A 19,756-nucleotide genomic window follows, 5' to 3' on the forward strand; every position below is an offset into this window, starting at 1 on the left:
GTTTGTGTTTGTTAACTATAGGACACTGGGCATTTTACCACTGCTGACCAGTGCTAAAGTGCATATGCTTTCTGTGTAAATTGCTATTATGGAATGGTTCTCTATGATTGGTATATTGGATTTACTGGACAGTACCTTGCACAGTGCACTGAAGTATGCCATGGCCTGGAAAATCAAATACTACTAGTGGGCATGCAGCACTGATTGTGCCACCCACATGAGTAGCCCTGAAAATATATCTCAAGCCTGCCACTGTAATATCTGGGTGCAGTTTTGAACTGCCATGTCGACTTGGAAAGTGGACTCACTTGCCAGGCCCTAACCTTCCTTTTTCTTACATGTAAGGCAGCCCTATTGTATGCCCAAGGTACCCACCTGTCAGCCCTGTTATCAAATCTAGTATTGATACAGAGAACTTTTCAATATTGGGAGATTTTAAATACCATCTAAAAAAATCAGAAGACCACAACACAGCCTCGCTAGTGGACATGATAGCCAGTGTCTTGTTAAGACAGATTGTCAAGCACTCCACACAGAATGCTGGACACACACTAGACAGCATTTTTACATCTAATCCCTGTTTGAAAATCAGAGAGGGTTTTGCCAATCGCTTGGTCAGACTATGAAGCCATATTGTTTACAGTAACCACCAAATATCATATACCTCGTCCCCATAATCCTCATAGAGAACAAAAAGGGCGCAACTGGAGGAATATTGACGCCCAGCTACTGAAACCCACTCAGATAAACTCAAAGCCTGGCTTAACATCCTAGGTGAACCTGGCAACTAACAGATTTACCAACTGGATCAAAGCTGCAGCAAACACATTAGCCCTGGCACAAAGCTTCACTACCAAGCAAAAAAAAAACCTGAAACTTGGTTATGTGATGCACTGCGAGCACAAAAACAACTATATAGGCAGTGTGGGAGATGGTAGAGAAAGCAGTACAGTGCAGCTGGTAAAATTTTATATGCACAGACACTGACTGACTATAAGAAGATTATATTTAAAGTGAGTATTTTTCAGACAAAATTCTGCAGGCTGGTAATTCTAGAAGAGTACCCTTTGCAACCTTAAAGAGGCTAGTTACATTTCCAGAAACATCCAACAGGAACAGCAGTGTTGAATTTTGCAACCAACTCACATGGTTTTTCAAGGATAAGGTGGTCACCGTTTATAGATCCCTCATAGACAAGGGCACTGATTGCATAGGTAATACTCCTGCCGAAACAATCCCCTTTTCCGATAAGTTATTGGTGTCCTTTGATCCACCAAACATTGGACAGATATCACAGGTGGTCAGAACATCAAAGGCCAGAGCACCCTCTCACCCTTTCCCCCCAAAAGTATTCCAGAAGGCACCTGACCTCATCAGTAAGCAACTTGCGTACTTTTCAATGAGATTATTAGCACTAGCATCTTTCCGGATTCTTAGAAGACTGTCCCCTTTTAAAGAAAAATAATTTGGATCATTTTGACACGAGAAGTTATAGACCACTCTCCAAGGTACCACTCCCTGCTAAAGTCCTGGAAAAATCTTAAACCTCCAATTAACAGTCGTCATATCATCGGCGGATCCCTCGCAATATGGTTTCCGACAAGGGCATAGTACGGAAACTGCCTTAGTATTGGCAGCAGAGGAGCTCTGAGCAATACAAGACTCAGTTGCCAAAGCCGCCATGATACTTTTAGATTTATTGGCGGCTTTTGACACTGTAAACCTTGATTTCCTAATCGGAAGGCTTAGTAAACAAAGAAAGGTACGCAGTTCCCCAGTGTGGGAGGCTGTAGGCTAGGGGAAGAGGGGGATGAACCAAAAAGTGGGTGAAGGTACACGTAAGGGGGGAATCTCCCCTTTGGAACTAGAACCCTCACACACCCAGCAAGCTAGGTGTCATGCTTCATCACATGGGTTTGCTCCTCATCGAGTCGGCGGTGCAATACCCGACGGGCACCCATAAAGGGGCTCTTTGGCGGTGATATTTTGTTCCTGCCGTATGGTGCCGTGGGTGTGAGGGCTCTAGGGGAAAGTGTAGATGTGGATGGATAGTGTATTAAAAAAAGATAGATAGCCCACTGCGAAACTTTAATACCGTGCTAATCTACCTTGTCATAAAATGTGAAAAGAGGCTGCTCACTGGTACAATGATCCAGGGGAGCAATGCTCTACTCTATGTTGCTGGTCAACATGTTTCATGCTATGAGTTCAAAGATACAGTGAAATTCATCAGGCCCAAAGAAGTAGCTATCTACACACTGTGGTATGGGGATGCGTTTTACCTACCACTGGATTCATGGGCGGACAGTTAGTCCTGCCGCTTCTAGTGAAACCTATATAGGGATGACAGAAACAAAGCTAGGTAGTAGTGAGTAATGTCATCAACCTGGCCCAGCTGGCAATGGTTCATCAAACTAGTGCAGGATAGAAGGAGCTATTGACTAGCATTAGCCAAGATCAAAGCGGAGGATCAAAAAAAGTCAGAAGGCTCTCAGAGGCAGGGGTTAGGGATTCTGCCCTGAAACTGATTAAATGCCATATGAACAATAGGTTTCAGTATGTTCAGGTTAGAGATTCCTACTCAGAACAGTTCATGCTTCCATGCGGGGTGCTGCAGGGCTCCTCACTGAGCCCCACATTATCCAACATGTATGTGACCCCATTGGCTGATATAATTAGGCAGTTTGGCTTCTCTGCAATTTCCTACGTGGACGATAATCAGTTAGTGGTGTCCATCTTCAGTAATTTGGAGGAAACAGTGGACCGCTGTAACGGTTATATGTCCCGTGTGAATCAGTAGATAAACGCAAACTGTCTAAAGCTGAATGAGAGTAAAACAAAGGTACTCCTGCTGGGCTCCGATACATCCTTTTGGCCGCATAGGGGGTTGCCAGCCCGCCTGGGAGATTTTCCAGTCCCAGTCAAGAAGGTGAAGAATTTTGGCATCATCTTTGATAATAACCTGACTGTTCAACACCAGAATTAAAAGGTTTGATTTTTGGTCTTCCTGACTCTAAAGACAATTAGGAAAGTTCGGTATTTTATCCCTCCAAAGGCAGTAAAAACTCTTGTGACCATTCTAGCTCCGGCTAGACTCGACTACGGAAATGCCCTGTATTTGGACCTCTAAAAACAGCATGTGTTCAAACTACACCAGGTGCAGAAGCCTTCCACTAGATTTCTGTTGGACATTCCGAAATTTCTGCCAATTTCCCAAGGATTAAGAAAGCTACACTGGCTCCCAGTGAAAAAATGGATAGACTTTAAATCCTTAGGTTTAGCTATCAAGGCTTTGCACGGGACTGGTCCACAGTACCTGAAATAACACCTCTCCTGGTACTATCCAGCTAGAAATTAAAAATCAGCACAGAACAAACTTTTCCAAACCCCAGATTCAACAAGGAACGTTGGGGAGGAGGAAGCTTTGTTCTAGGCTCAGTGAAGTTGTGGAACTCACTCCCAACTGATATCAAGAACAGCCCAACATTGCTATCCTTCAGAAAAGCACAAAAAACCTGGTTGTTCTCTAACTAAGCTTCTCTTCTCTGTTATTTCTGGCAATCTACTGCGCAGGGCCTAGACACCCTTGGGCATTTGTGCACTCTACAAATTTCCAAAACAATCAATCAATTTCCATATCAATCAACCGGGTCAAGGTGCACTGTATGTGAGAGGTAGGATATGTACTGGTGTATGTGACATGTCCCGATAGTGAAATAAAGCCAATTTCGTTTTTCGCTATTGAAAGGCTATCTTGGCCCAAAGGATAGAATGGGAGACGCTTTGTAACATCTTACAAGTATAAACTCCTGTTGGCGCTCTAAACTCAGAATTTAATAACACATCTTTTAGTAAAGATGGTTTTTAAATGTGTGTATCAAAATACCACTGTTAGAAAGTAGGCATTTTCTTGTTTAACCATTCTGTGTGCCTCTGCCTTTGTGTAATGACTGTCTGGTTTTGGAGTGACTGGGGCTGGGGATGTGCATTCCCTCAGGAAGCCATTGGGGGGTTGGGGTGTGCCTAGCCTTTCCTGGATGACTCAGAGCTGAGCTGAACGGGGCTTGACTGCATTTAGAGTAGTGGGAGGAGATTGTCTTGCACCTGAATAGAGCCTGCCTCCCCTGCACAATGCTGTCTCCACCCCCTGTGGTCATGCTGCACCAGTGGGGTAAGAACTGGGTTATAATGGGCTTAGAGACCCTTGCACAAAGAGAACAAAGACATTTTGGGATAAGTATTTGAGTTAAGCCCTGAACTTTAGGCTACTTCTGGAATCAAGAGGAACCTTTACCAAGGAGAAGAGCTGGAGAAACTGGAGGCAAAGTACTGCCTCTTTGCTGTGTGCTGTCTGGGGTTGGCCTGCAGAAACTGTTTCTGCTAAGGAAAGGACAAGGACTTTACAGTCTACTGTGTCCCCTGCATGAGGAAGATCTTCAAATTCTTGAGTAGAGCTTGCCTCCTGTTCTGACGTTTAAGGGACACAAATACACCCTCAGCTCCCTTGAAATTCCTTGCAGGGAGTTCTGACCTGCCAGGAGGTGCCTGTGACTGCGTTGGGCCTCTGGAGGTTGTTCCTGCTGTATGAAGCTGGAAAAGCAACGCAACTACAAGAAAATCGACAAATCACTCTTCTTGCGGCTGTTTCGGAGCCAGAATCACTGTGCGCTAAGAATCTCCATGCAGCGCCACTGCCGAAACTGATGCAGTACCTGTCCCCACTGCAAGTACCGACACATTGAGGGATCGCGGCTGAAGAAACCAACGAAGTGCCGCTTAACGTCGCCTCATCGATCGCCAATGCATGCCGGATTTCTATGCTTCATACCTGTGCTGCAAGTTTTCCCAACGCATCACCCAGGGACCAGAACCATCTCAGAATCAACGCTTTACTTCCACTCCTACAGACCGGATTAAACGTATCACTTCTCCTGTGAACAGCAAAACTATCGCCTCTCCATGGTCTCAGGAACTGAGTATCTCTTTGTTTTTTGAAGCCTCCCATCTCTGCGGCTGTTTGGCCTTGTGAATTTTGTCGCAAGTACAGGTACTTTGAGAGAAATCACGCATCCATAGTTTTCTTTGGGCCAAGTTATGAACAAAACAAAAAGGTTCAAAACATGTTACACTTTAGATTTCTATATTTCCAATAAATTTCTTAAATAACAGACAAGAGATAAAAAGATAAAAAGATAAAAGGGAGATTCATCGAGATAGAAAAAACAGCCAATGACATCATTAAAATTTTCCCGGACATTATATCCAAAATATGCAATTTATAAAGTGCATCTGCAAAAACGTGCAAAAACTGCAATAAAGTGCTGTTGCTAAAAGTGCAAGTTTAAAAAAGTACAGTCTGAAAAAGTGCATAGTGCAAGCTAATGTAGAAAAAAAGTGCTAATATAGTGCAAATGTCCTAGAAAAAAATAATCAAAGCTATCACATTCATAGATGAAAAGACTGTTATTAAAAATCATCAAATCTCGATTTTCTTTACCAATCATCCTCCCTTCATTTCTTCTAGATTCACAAAGTATTTCCAGTTCCTCTCAAATCTCCCAATGGCTCCCACTCTGCCAGCATAAGCTTTTTCAAAAAACATGTTCTCCTCATTTTATTAAACCATTTTATATGAGATGGAATTTCACTGGACTTCCAATTTTGAAGTATTAAAGAACGAGCAACTGCACAAGATATGAATATAAATACTTCTTCTGCTTTATTAAGCCCACTCCTATCTTTGCATATACCGAACAGGGCTACTTCTGCTGCTGGTAAAAAAGATTTCCCAATAGCCTGTCTGATATCGGCAAATAGTCCCTTCCAGAAGTCTTCACTGCGGCAAGTGAAGAAAATATGATGCCATCCTCCCTGGCTACTAGCCATACATCTAAAGCATTTGTTCTCAACTTCAGGATACATATTTTCCAAAGCCTCCGGTGTATAATATGCTAACCAGCGAGATAGAAAGGACATCCTTTTATAGTTGACAGCACGTAAAGATTTATTTCCAAGCTGACACAGGACCTCCCAATCCTTTGTGGAAAAATTGCATTGTGTAGAGAGACTTATTTTCTCAAGATGTCTATCTACTAATACATTTTAACCAGAGCAATGAAGCAACTTGTACCAATATCCGATACCTTTGTTCTTTCCTCCATACAGGGCTGTTAGTATAGCATTAAGAGCAATAAGCAGACCACTTATCTCATTTCTGATAAAGTAGAAGATCTGCATATATTCAAAAAAGGTCGGACGCAAAGGACCGTTTGATCTAGCAACTACCTCCTGCCAACTAATTACCCTGTTTTGGACTACAAGATGTCTCCACTCACGAAACCCACAAAGTTCCCAGTTATTTATATGATTTAAACTTAGTGGGATGCCTATTTGGGTACATTCAATTAAGCTTAAAAAATGAGAGCCATCGGTACCATGTTTTTTGAAAAGGAGCGACAGTCTTGAGGCGTATTCTTAACATTTTATATCTTGACCTCTTTGGGAGCTTTGCAATTAAAAAAAAAAACTGGAATTTGGGAACCTGCCTCTTGTAACATCCTTATAAGAAAAAAATTATCTCTTGTCTGATTACACCTCAATAATTCTGCCAATATATCAAAAAATGCAGCTTCGTAATAGGTCCTTAAATGGGGTAGGGCTAAACCTCCTTGATCAACTGAGAGTTGTAGCACTGGAAGTTTAACTCTTGAAGCTTTTTTGCCCCATATAAAATGTCTCAGCATTGTTTTGAGCTCTTTAAAGAAACCTAGGTTAATTTTAATGGGTACGTTACTGAACAGAAATATGAGCAAGGGCAGCACCGACATTTTAATCAATAATACCCTGCCTATAACTGATAATGGGAGAAGGAACCATTGATCTAAAAGGTTCCGAATTTTGTTCCTCATTCTGATGTAATTCATAGAAAAAAGCATATCATATTCGGTGGTCACGAAAATGCCCAGGTATCTAATTGGGTCGCTCCTTGCAGCTTGGGCCTGCAGATCAACAGGGAGAAAATAAAGATCAGTGTTTAAAGCAAGGACCTCAGTTTTTTTAGGATTTACTTTATATCCCCTATCTTTTCAAAGTTCTTAAACTCTCTCATTAAGTTTTCAATATTTTGTTTTTAGGTATTAAATATAGTATAATATCATTGGCAAACAACTTTAATTTAGACATACCGATGACAGAGGGCTGAATAGCCACGTTGTCCCTAATCTTTACTTCTAGAGGATCGATGAAAAAAGTAAAGAGCAACGGAGACAACGGGCAGCCCTGCCTCGTACCCCGATTTACCTTGATCTTTCCAGCCTGTTTTGTATTGATTATTACTGGAGCCGATGCTCCCTCATAGATGTTATGAAGCATCTTAATAATTGAGGCCGGGAAACCGAATTGACCGAGAGAGTAGAACAGTGCTGCCCAATTCACCAAGTCAAACGCTTTTTCTGCGTCCATCATTAAAATACAGGCTGGAGTCAATTTTACTTTAAAATGGTCCAATGCCTGGATGTTTGCTGCCATATAACGTCCTGCGATAAACCCAGACTGATCTTGGTGGATAACTTCCTGAGCTGCGAGGACAAATCTTTCAGCCCATATTTTCATGAGGATTTTATAATACGAATTTAATAAGCTAATTGGCCTATATGAATTAACATCATTTTGATTTTTATCTTTTTTAATAAAACATATAATTGTAGAATCTTTAAACTCAACAGGGACGTGCCCGCCTAACCTAACATAATTATATAACTTTTTCAAGGGAGTTACTAATTCTTTAAAAAAAACTTTTAAAACTTAATTGGGAATCTGTCCTGGCCGGAAGCCTTTCCCCCTGAAGTTGCCTTTATACAATCTTGTATTTCATGGGTATTTATTTCAAGACTGATTTGGTTGACATGATTTTCGGAGATTTTGGGGATTTCTATATTTGCGAAGTAGTCCTGAATCATTGCTTCCTCTACCTGGTATTCGTAGATTAGATTTTTTCAAAATGATCCAGGAAAATCCTAGAGATCTTGTCTTTATCCTCCTCCTCCAGCCCACTCTGAGGATCACTGATTTTCACTATCAGTGATGAATCCTGCCTTTTTCTTATAGAGTTAGCTAATAATTTTCCCACCAACTGGCTGTCTTCATAGACCTTTTATTGGAAGGCTTTTGAACTATTAATCTCTTCTGCATAAAAAAATCACGTAGAAGAGTTTTAGCCCGCTCTAATTGGCTCGAGTGTTGTTGGAGCTGCAAAGTATATTCCCTCTCTACGTCTAACTGAAGCTTGGATATTTTTAGCTTTCTTTCGTTTGCCTTAGCGCTAGTGTACGCAATGATCTGGGCGCGTGCTGTTGCTTTAAATCGGCCCCAAACAGAAAAGGGTTCAGCTGTGTTGTTGTTTATTTCAAAGAATTGTTTAATCCATTCTCTGAATTCTGAAACCCATTCCTGGTTTTGTAGCAGGGTGCGATCCAGCGCAACCTTGGACGCTCCCCATCCACTCCTCCAAGTACTAGCTCTAATTCTATTCTGCCGTGGTCCGAAAATGGATTGCATCCAATCAGAGTTCTTGAGATCTGAAATGATCTAGATATTAAAAAGAAATCTATTCTAGATGCAGTTTGAAACCGGTGTGAATAACATGTAAAAGATTCACCTTCAACATTCCTATAACGCCATGGATCCTTTAATTGATATTCATATAAGAGTGCTTCAAAAAGACATTTTGTTTTAGGCTTAAGCTGTTTCTTTTTCCTATTAGAAGTATCTCTTGACAAATCTTGAATATAATTAAAATCTAGGCCTAGAATTATCTGTCCTGGGGCTCCCCTTAAAGATTCATAAATTTCTGACAACCCGGAGATATCATCAAGGATGAGGCCATAGTAATTCACAAAGTTTATAATTTTATCTTGCAATTTAGCTACCACCCATAGCCACCTGCCCTTGGCATCTCTGTGAACCTGTAAAAATTCCCAGGCTAGATCCCTTGAGAAATAAATAGCAACCCCTCTCTGGGCCACTCCTGCTGATGAGAAGAAGACATTAGAAAAATATCCAGGAATAAACAGCTTCGGACTATTAGACTTCAAATGAGTCTCCTGAAAAAAGACCACCTGGGGTTTAAAAGATACTACCCATTTCACCAGAGCCCCATACTTCTGTTTGTTTAATATTCCAATTACATTAATTGACAGGATATTGCAAGTATTAAGTTTCATCTAAAAAAAAAGATCTTTTGACTGTTGAGTACCTAATAATTGACCTTAAAAAAAAGCTATGGCCATTGCACCTATTCCTTTTTACTGCATTTACCCCCTCCCCCACCCTTCTCAGGAATGTGGAAATTCGCTGGCCACATTCCTCCCCTTCTTCTGTTTTGGGTGTCCTTTTGTTATACCCTAAGTGACCCATATATCTGTTGCCGCCCCGTACTACTATTGTGCTCTATTCAAACTAAAAAAAAAAAAAAGAGAAAGGGCACCAAAGTAAAAAGGACGTCATCTTCCAGAAGAGTAGAGCGTAGCAAAGCCAAGGTTAGATTTTCCCCTTTTCAGGCCCTGGCTCCTGAAGAGATCTCCTTGAGAAGAGATTGCGCCTCTTCTACATCCGTAAACAAGTAAAATTTTCCTTTAACCAGGACCTTCAATATTGACTGCTGCGCAATCGAGGCTTGAGTGCCATTTGCTTTAAATAAATGTAGAATTTTTACAAATTCTTTTCTTCTTTTTGCAGCTACTGCAGTCATATTTGAAAAGATCCTACATTTTACAGTTTTTGATACTGAAAACTGACGTTGTTGGAAAGCTCTAGAAAGAATCCTCTCCTTGATCCTATAATCAGCAAAGATCAAAAGGATAGATCTTGGAAATGTTGAATTTGGGAAGCGCTGGGCCGGAACCCGATGAGCCCTTGTTATTGTCAGGTCCCCCTCAAATTCAGGTAGAACTGTGTGCTGAATAAAAAAATTGGCCACTGAATGGTATCGGAACCCTCTATTCCTTCTGGAACCCCCACAATCCTAAGATTTGACCTTCTGGAGGGATTTTCGAGCTCCTTTAGCTTGATTTCAAGAACATTTTTCTTCTTGGTTGCCTCCCTTGCTTCCCCCGAAATCAGATTCATTTGATCTTCGAGGGTAGAGATCCTAGCATCTGCCTCCTGAAGTCTCTTCGGGATCACCAACATTGATTCCTCAAATTTGTCCATTCTTGAATGTAAGGCAGCTATCTCCACTTGCTGGTTATGTTTAATTTCTGGGATTTCATCCAGAATTAAATTCAGCATTTCACCGATATCTAGCCGGTATCTTGCCTCTAATCTCTCCACTGATCCCGGAAAGTTATCTTTTCCTGCCAAAAGTTTTATATTAGAGCCTGAATTGCTCTCATTGAGGCACGGCAGAACCTCATCACCCTCTGCACATGCAGCTCCCAATACCTTGTTTTGTATACCCGGAGATGGGGAACGATCTTGCGCACAATCCCCCCGTCCATCACCTCTTCTGTGGAATTGTAAGAGATTGCAAAGTATGTAGCAGAAGAGGCTCAGATGTCTTGTCATGGCAATGTGACTTAGATTGTTTTGTCGGGCCAGGGTCGTCGGGACGTGCAACAAGAGCTGGTGGGGCTAGTAATGCTGGTGAGGCAGCCAGAGTTGAGGTAGTGATGGATTGTACAGAGAGAGTATTTGGAGTGGTTTTCTTTGCAAAGAGTGGATACTCCTTTAACTCTTTTCCTCCATTGCCACTTTTATTTTTGGCCTCTCCTGCTTGAGGCGTTATTTCTAGAACTGATACCAAGGTGCCGGCTGGCACCTCTGCTTCGAGTTCTGGTTCTAGTTCGGACTGTATTGTTGATTTATCGATGTCTTGACAATCCATGGCAGCCTTCTTTGGTTCCTTTACTTTCAAAGAGGTAAGAGGCAGAGATAATTCATCACCCCCAGTTTTATCTTCATTTTTTAAATTTTCCTTGGCTGCTTTACATGAGGCCTTTCTGGCTAAGGCTTGTCGAGTTCTCGTTTTCTGACAGACAGCCAATTCGACTTTACTGGACTTTATAAACTCCTCTCCCTCCTTTTGAAGCTTGCCCATTATTGCGAACAGAATTGGCAAAATTTAGTCTCCTTGAATGTTTGTTACTTTCTATTACGTCCACAAAAGAAAAAGCAAAAAAACAAGTTTCTTTTTTTTCCTTCCTTTTTTCCTTCCTCCCCGCCAGGCATTACTCACGATGGTGCACACAACGTAGAGAGAGCTCCAAAAACTTTTTGTCTCACCTCTGGGGCAGGAAACTCCAATTCCAATCCTCCACCTCAACCCTGGTTCCAGCCCTTGGAAAAAGTTCAACGGTACCTGCCACAGCCACAGCTACAGCCACAGCAACCACCTCGAAGCTCAGGGGCAGTGCAAAATCCAAAAGCAGCAGCAGCAATATCCCAGAGAAGCTGCCTAAGCTCTAAGGTCTGAGCTTCCAGGATCAACAGCTCGAGAAAGAGACTCTGTGCCTCCAGCTACAGCTCCGAGCCCAAAAGCGCGAAGCCTCAAAAATGCAGCGTCCGAGACAGTTGAAAACGCTGGGGTGCCAGGACCCAGGATGCCGAGTCTTGTGAGTAGATAGTGGCTTCCCGGCAGCTTTGTAAAAGGGCTAAAAACACCCCTCTGCTTCATGCACCATTCACGGGATGTCAAGCGCGGCACCTCCGCTAAAGCCCGCAAAAGCAAAGTCCACAGCGAGCAGAGGCGGAAGCGGAACCTAACCGCAGCGTTTCAGCCAGCGTTTCACGGCCATTCCATTCCAGGGGGCGGGTTCACAGAATACAGGACACGGGAGGCTACACGGAGGCCTGGAACTCCGTAGCCATCGCGCACCACACAGCGTAAAATCTATCCTCATTTTCTTCATCTCGATCCACCCTTCCTTTCTCTCTTCTCATATCAAGCTGTGCTGCCCTTGTCTGCCCAGCCATCTCTGTCCTCGTTTCTTTGCCCTCTACTCATCTCTTGTCGCTGCACCCTTCATGTCTCCCCTCCCCATTCTTATAATGTATTCACTAAATCTCTTTGCTTTTGTTCACACACCTTATCTGCCTCTTTATCCAACGCCATTGCATCCCTGCCTCCATTATTTCACCACCAGTGCCCATCCTCACCTTTTGATCCACTTCCCTAGCCTTTCTCTTGTCTCTTTCTCCCGCTCCTTCATTTCCTTCTCTATCCCTTTCTTCCTCCCTTTTATCACCCCATCCCCTCCAATATGCACAAAGACCCCTGATCCTCATGGTGCGCCCTCACTGCGGAGATAATTGAAACCAGTGAGATGCAGGGCTGATTATGTGAACCCAGCCAGCTTACCTTCCCCTCAGAGGGCACTATCCATCCAACTGAACTTTGCAGCCGCACGGTATATAGTTCCTGCTCCTACTAGCTGTCTAGGGGATCTTCCCCCACTGTTTGCCCCCCAGTAGTAACTCAACCCACAAATAACAGCTCACATGTGGAAGGAGCAGGACCACAATATCTGCCCTTACCAGAACCAAAGCATAGTGCCAATATCAACAACACTCCCCATCCCTCCCACAGCAATAACTTGGGGAAATAATCAGACAAGACACATTCTTAGTGGAGAAAATTGCTGCAGGTTTATTTGCATAACAAATATGCCAACATGGGGGGTTATCTTACGGGCGATCCCAGGGCATGCAGCCCCCCGCAGCCTGCCTGCCTGATGATCCAAATTACACTGTGGCCCTAGCCAACTTGTGTTTGCTAGATTTGGGGGAGGGGATAGCCCTTCCCACCGGTGGACCGCCAGCCCACCCCCTTACTCATGCCCCCCAGCTAAGGGGGCGGAGCATTGCAGGCAACCCCCGGTTGCTCTTGTCCACAATTGCCCGTAGGACTAACGGGGCCCCATCGGTCCTCCAAGTTCCAACGTGAGGACCTCCCTGAGGATATTTGGCTTTAGCACCCTTACTGTGCTCCTGCAGAGGGTATCCAGCCTCTGGAATGGCATGTAACTCCGCCTGCAACACAAAATAATAAGTTAGATAAACACCCCCCTGCTTGTACGCCGGGTAAACATTGGAAAGGGAAACGGCATCAAGGCAGCATCAAAAGAGGGTGACCAGTGGGTGGGAGAGATTTAAGTACCTCGGCCCCTGCCCCCTCCTGCCCGGAAGTGACGGTGGTATGGGGGACCCCGAGGGTCCTAAAACACTATGAGGCTGCATCGTGTGCCATCCTGTGGCACTAAGGGGGTGGCGCCCTCTTAGGAGGGCCCTCTTTGTGGACCCGGGGCAGCCCTGCAGCATGGTTGCTCTCCTTGAGCACCATCAAAAGTAACAAAAATCTAAAACAGCATCGTCTAGATGCAAAAAAGGGAAGCAATAATATTTTTGCACTTCAAATTAAACAAACAATAAGAGTGATAGCGTTTGTCAACTTTCCTGAAAGAGTACTTAAGATATTAAGCTAATTTGGGTGCAAAAGTTTATTTTCAACATAATGCTACTGAAAAGGCATGGAGAAGCACCATTTAAAGCTGGCGTGTTTGTTTTTCTGTTTCCTACTCTCAGTATCCGACAATGGAGGTGCTGTGCAGCTGTTACTAGATCCTGGCTTGGTTCCGACATTCAGTGATTCGCACCCAACCAAAAAGAATATGCCTGACTCTAGCATGGCTGCCACATGTTTACTTTAGAATACCAAGGTCCGTCAATCCAACAGGTCCAATACTTGTCATCCAAGGAACAAAAAGAATCATATTCAATGCATAAGAGTCCAAAGTATGAAGACACTGTGTGGATCTGAAAGTTCACGAGCTTTTTATTTCTTTAAGCACTCGATTTGATTTACATCCAAAACTGAAACAGCTGACATGTGTTTCGTCATTTGACAACATGTTCAAGGCTCACAAATTAATTTGGAGACCGTATGCTCAAAAATGCATCTAGCAAACAAAATGTAATTTGTTCAAGCGTACCTTGGTGCCCCAAGGACAAGAATCAATTAATATAGGACCATTTTTTAAGTCAAATAGCCTGCAGAAGAGATCCAGTAGGATCAAACAAATTATTTTTGTGCTGAGGTCAAAGAAACAACATCATAGTGAAGACATTGTAACAACAACAATTATAATAAGCCAGTAATTAACATGTGTAACAGTAACGGCTGCATTGTCAGTCATTCTTTTTGTTCCTTGGATGACAATTATTGGACCTGTCGGATTGACGGAGCTTAATATTCTACATGTTTGTGGTGCTCTGGAAATTTTTATTATATTATGAATACTGGACAGTAGAAATAACTTTTAGGTCTTCAGTCACTGTGGGGACACACATTTTTAATAGTACAAGCACACTTTATGAGAGACGTATTCATTTATTAAAAATGTGTTTTCCCACATGGTAAAGGCACTGGTCTTTGCCAATGTGACTGCAGTGTCTTTAAACAGTAGTCAAACCGGAGCACAGTAGTATTTCTGGCAGCCATACATTTTTGTCCTTCATACAGACATTGTGAATACACACTGCAGCTCACATATAACATTCATCTCCCGTGCCATTGGTTGGCTTTTTGTGCCATATACTATGACCGTGTAGGAAAGTTAAATACAGCAGTTAGGTTAAGGTGATTTTAGCAATACCATTTGAGGGCCAGAGTGTATGGTGGTATGCACCAAATGTGAAAGGAAGGGCATCACAGGAAGAGTTGCCAGCGTTCACTATCAAAGAACAGAAAAAAAGAGGTGAGAAAAGTGTGTGATGAAATTGTGCTGCAGCTGGTTAATGACGTAGAAGACAATGTCTCTAATTGGGCAGAATTGGAATGTGTGAAAGTTCAACTGCTGATTGATTTCTTTTCAGGTTATTGATTATTTCAGAGAAAGTGTTTAATCACCATTATAAAGTAGTGTTAGACTATCTAGCATGAATATTAGATCAGATTACTTTTAGAGCACAGACAATTAAGATGAGAGGCCCTTTTGAAGGAGCCATAGCATTTGAGGAAGAATAGTTGTAGGCAAGGTGTATATGTTGGTTAAAGGATACCAAATCATAGCATGAAGTGGTCACATCAGAAAGAGTTGGCTGTCAGATCCCAATACTCGGCCGGAAGTTCAGGTGCAACAAGTCTAAGGGGGATGTGTTCGCTTTGAGCAACATTTTTGTGCTGTTTTAGCAAATACTTGGGATGCTGGAGATTGTATGTTCATAGGATAATGTTGAAGACAAGAAGCCTGTTACATTAAAAGAGGTTATCAGGGTGGTGCCTGATGCTGTAAATAGAGATTTGGAGAATTTGAACAGGTTGATTGTCATTGTACTGCTGGAGGACAGATTGTTTGGGCCAAATATTTATGGCAGGAAGGCTAATGGCATGATTCAGCTCAGTTTCAATCTGTAGCCATTGAACAAAGGGGTGGTAGTGAATATATTTTCTGTAAGAGGGCCAAGGTTGTTACTACATGGAATCTGGCCAGCACATACCATCATATCAGGCTACAAGAGGAGTTTCAACCCTGAGAGCATTCATTGTTCCTGTGGAAGTTCATACATTTCTTATGAATTCTTTTGCATCACTTCTCCAGAGTGCTATGGCAGAAATGTTGGGTGTCTTGAAAGGTATAAACTATTATAAGAATGCTGCCTTTGTATATGTTAGCTTATAGGAGAAACACAATGAAAAATAGTTATTGAGTGGTCTGTTAGAGAGAACGTTTTCTATCTGGCTCATCATTTCTCTGCTATTGTTGTGAGATTAAGGAGAAATCTTGTGGAAACCATTAACATGTTGGAGGTGCTATGTAATAAGGAGGGGTTGCTATCATACTTAGGTATGGTGGAATTTTAAAGTGGATTTGTTGAAAAATGACCAGAGATCTAGTAGCTTGACAGTGCTTTTGAGAACAAATGTGCAGTTTAAATCAAATGGAAAATGCAATGATAATATCTTGAGAGGGCTTCCAATTTGCAGGAATTTGTGTCTGGGAGCGAATTGTCAGGACTTACACTCAAGCTCACCATCAGAAAGGCCTCGTTTGGATCAATGCCAGTTCAGTGATTTGTGGTTTTTTGTTCTAGTTTCAGTGCTGTGGCACAGACATCAAATCCAAGTTAGAGTGTTAGGGAGCTGGAGGATCTAGTACCCAGCTCTTTGGTTTATGGTGTAGAAAGGCTCTGTTTAGCACTTGTTTAAAACCTTCTCAAGATGGCAGATTCCTTTTTATAAGGGAAAGACTAGATATTAGATGGGACAGAATTTCTCATTTTGTGTTCTGGTGGCAGAGCCAACACGAAGGGACAGGTATAAAGAAGCAAGTTGTATGGCATCATTGTGTTTTGGTGGATTTTCCTTTCTTCTGTTTGTCACCCTTGCTTATGTTTGTTGTTTTTCCCATGACACTTTCTTTGGTTAGTCCTGGCTAGGATTAGTCCTTGATTTTTGGGTGTTTTTATGCTTTATTATAGTTGGCATTTGTTTGCAGTGGTACCGTTCTTCTTTGTTCCCTCTTCGAGTGTAGTCCACAGGCTTTGTAGGTGATGAGTAATATTCCAGTGCTTTTTTCCATGATATTTTATTTTTTTATTTATATATTATATTATTTTTTTCCCATTTTTGACCGTGTTCCCAGGTCATAAGGTATCCCATCCAGTCCTTTTGTTTTACCTAATGTTTCCTTGTTTTGTCCCACTGTATGCATGCAGCAATCTCTTTTCTAGTACGTTCTATGTACATTTTGTGTCCTGGGAAAACCTGTGGGTGCTGGGGAATGGGAGGTGTTCTCTTCCCACATCCCTGATTCAGGACAGTATTGTAATTATAGATACCAGTTTGTAAAGACTAGGCTGGATGTTATTGCAAGTTGCAGAAGATTTGCCACAAGGTCTTTAAAAGGTGTGGAAATTAATTATTAAGTCATTGAGAAGGAGGCAATGGATGTTAATTAGGCAGCTAAAGAATGTACGGAAATCTTGAAGTTGTAGTGTTTGCTGTGAAATGGGATGATGATCCTTTGTGTGCAATGTTTATGTGGAAAGGTCAGGATATTGTTTCTGCTAGGATAAGGAAATGGGTTGTAACTTTACAGGGATATAACTATCAAGCGGGGTGCATTCGTAGAGTAAGAATGTATGCAGATTGTCAACACTGGTCAGGAAAGGTGTATGGAAGAAGGCAATGACTTGGAGGATGAGTGCATGTTAGAGAGTGTTTATATAGTGAATGAGGTCACATTGTTTAGAGGATGTGCTCAAAATTGCCATCTTTCGTCTGTGAGAAAACTATTTTCAAATGGAAAGGGACAATAGAATGAATTGAAGCCTTTCTTGTTATTAAAGTATGCTCTGTTATTAAAGGATGCTCTGATGGTCACAGGGACACAGTTAATACCCCCAGCATCATTAAGGAGAAGATACATTGATTTCACTTTTTGGGACCTCTGAATCTGGTAAAGGTATGGGGAGAACTAGGCTACACTTTTGGTGGCTAGAATTAGATCTGGAAGTGGAGTTATTAGGGATTGCTGTGAATGTAGTAGAAGTAATCATATATTTAAGACTTGCATTCTGCCTACACATCTCCATAGGTTACATAGTGGTTCTGGAGGTGGCACTGAATTTAGTGGGAGCATTGAAGGAGGAGCTGTGCACACCTTACTTCTGTATGTTAGTTGATTTGCTTTCTCGATGGCAGGAGACACAGTTAGTGAGTGACATTAGATGTAGGTGTGTTTTAAAATTATTGGAATTTGCATTTCACAGAGAAAGTTTCTCTTGTTCTATACTCATCGACAATAGATTACAGCTCCATATATGCCAATATTTTAAAATTAGACAGAGGGAGACTTTGTTCAAATGAAATAAATATATACATAAAAATTGGGGGGATGTATTTTTGCCATAGACTTTCATTAAAGCAGAGGCAATTTCAGTTTGGAGACTTCTAAAATAAGGCTGATTTTGGCTTCAAAAAAATAAGGATTATCCCAATGTAATCCAGTCTGCTGGCATGTATGTAGCTTTGTTCAAGGGAGGTGGAAGGACTTTAGAAAAATGGTGGAATTATATGTAAGAAGTGTGCCTTTGACCATCCTGAGACCAACAGAAGGGTGGAGAGATTGAACAAGGCTATACTGGAGGCAATTGAGTGGGCATATTTAAGTGAGCTTGAGTGGAGGATGAACTTGCAAAATAGATTGTGCTATTTAAAATGTCACTACATTAGAAACGACACCACCTGATTTTTTTCCAGAAGAGGACTGGAAAAGTTAATCCCTAGATGAGCTAGCAGAAAGACTAGATTAATGGGACAATGGGTGAGAAGAGAAGAGAGAGAGAGATTGAAGAAGCTACAGGAAAAATGTGATTACTATAACAGAAAGAGGTTTCTTAAACAGTTGGTGAAGATGTGTGGTGTCTGTAGGGAATGAGAGGTGGTCTATGCTTCCCAGACTGTGGAAGGCAGTAAAGATTTTACAGGACACTGTCAAGGTTGCAGAGGGTGGAATCTATCTGGAATTTGACTTGAAGTTCTGCCTGTTTTAAGAAGAAGGGTGGTATGTATCAAACCGCACAGGCAAATAGTGGTGTGAGTGATAGTGTTTCAGGAAGAGTAAATGACTCTATTAATTACGCTTTGGTAAATTCAGCTAGATGTTCAAATAGGGGGAGGAAAGGGGTATTGAAAAAACATCAAACCTGCAGGATTATTTTATACTAGTTTTTGTTTTGTGCTGCGCTAATTCAGGTTTAATCTGCTACTTGCCAATAGGTTTGTTATTAAACAATGCTTTTCTGTTTTTGGATTTTGGCTGCTTGCACCTGTACTTTTGTTTATTTTAATTATTTTGGCTTGAGAAAGGGAAAAGTGTGGTGCCCTGTCCTTCCTTACAGGTGGACATTCAATCTGGAATAGGTTTATGCGAGGATCCATGTCTTCTATGACTTTTCGAATGCAGCTGTACTATGCCTGTGAAGCATAAACCAACTTACTGTTCCAATGTGAATGCTAAGTAGATTCTGATGTACAGCATTTTCACACGTTTATACTAGTGCAGCCAGGTAAGGCAGAAAGCAGTTATGAAGTTCGCTGTAGCAGACCTGTAGGTCTCAAAATAGATGAGTGCGAGTGGATCCAGGATGCTGAAGCTTTGTTTCAGCTGTGGTGAGGCTAACTGGCACTTTTGGAATTACTAGTAAATGCAGAAAACGACCTGCAGAATCAGGATGTAAAGGAAGAGTGGTAGTTCCTAGGGGCTGAAAAAAGAACTGCGCACTCAGTGAAAAAAAATAGGAACATCGCCTATGTCTGTTTTAATAAGTGATATTAAAACAATTAGGTACAGGAAGATATGTTTTAAAGACATATTACATAAAAAGAGGATGGGTGAATTGTTAGACATACGCGGATGGTACTTTAAAAGAGGGTGGTTGAGGTCCGCTTTATTAAGCATAACTATTAAGGTTGTTTATGAGGAGAAAAGCCAGGTACGGCAAATTTGTGGACTCAGCTCTGTTGAGCATTCCATTTACAAATTACTTTTGTGTCTGTGCTGGATCAAGCTGTTCTGGTAAATGTGTGTTTTTTCAACTGTCACCTTTTTAGATAGATCATTCCGGCATAGATACACCCACTTTTTATTTCTGGTGTCTGTCTGTTTTGACAGTAGTTCACTGAGATCATGCAAAGCAGGACCCCGGTGCCAGTACTCGCTCCCCTAAATGTAACAGTAAGTACTTTGTACACCCCACA

The sequence above is a fragment of the Lissotriton vulgaris genome, chromosome 4_1 (assembly GCF_964263255.1).
Source record: "Lissotriton vulgaris chromosome 4_1, aLisVul1.2, whole genome shotgun sequence".
In the NCBI taxonomy this organism is placed as follows: domain Eukaryota; kingdom Metazoa; phylum Chordata; class Amphibia; order Caudata; family Salamandridae; genus Lissotriton; species Lissotriton vulgaris.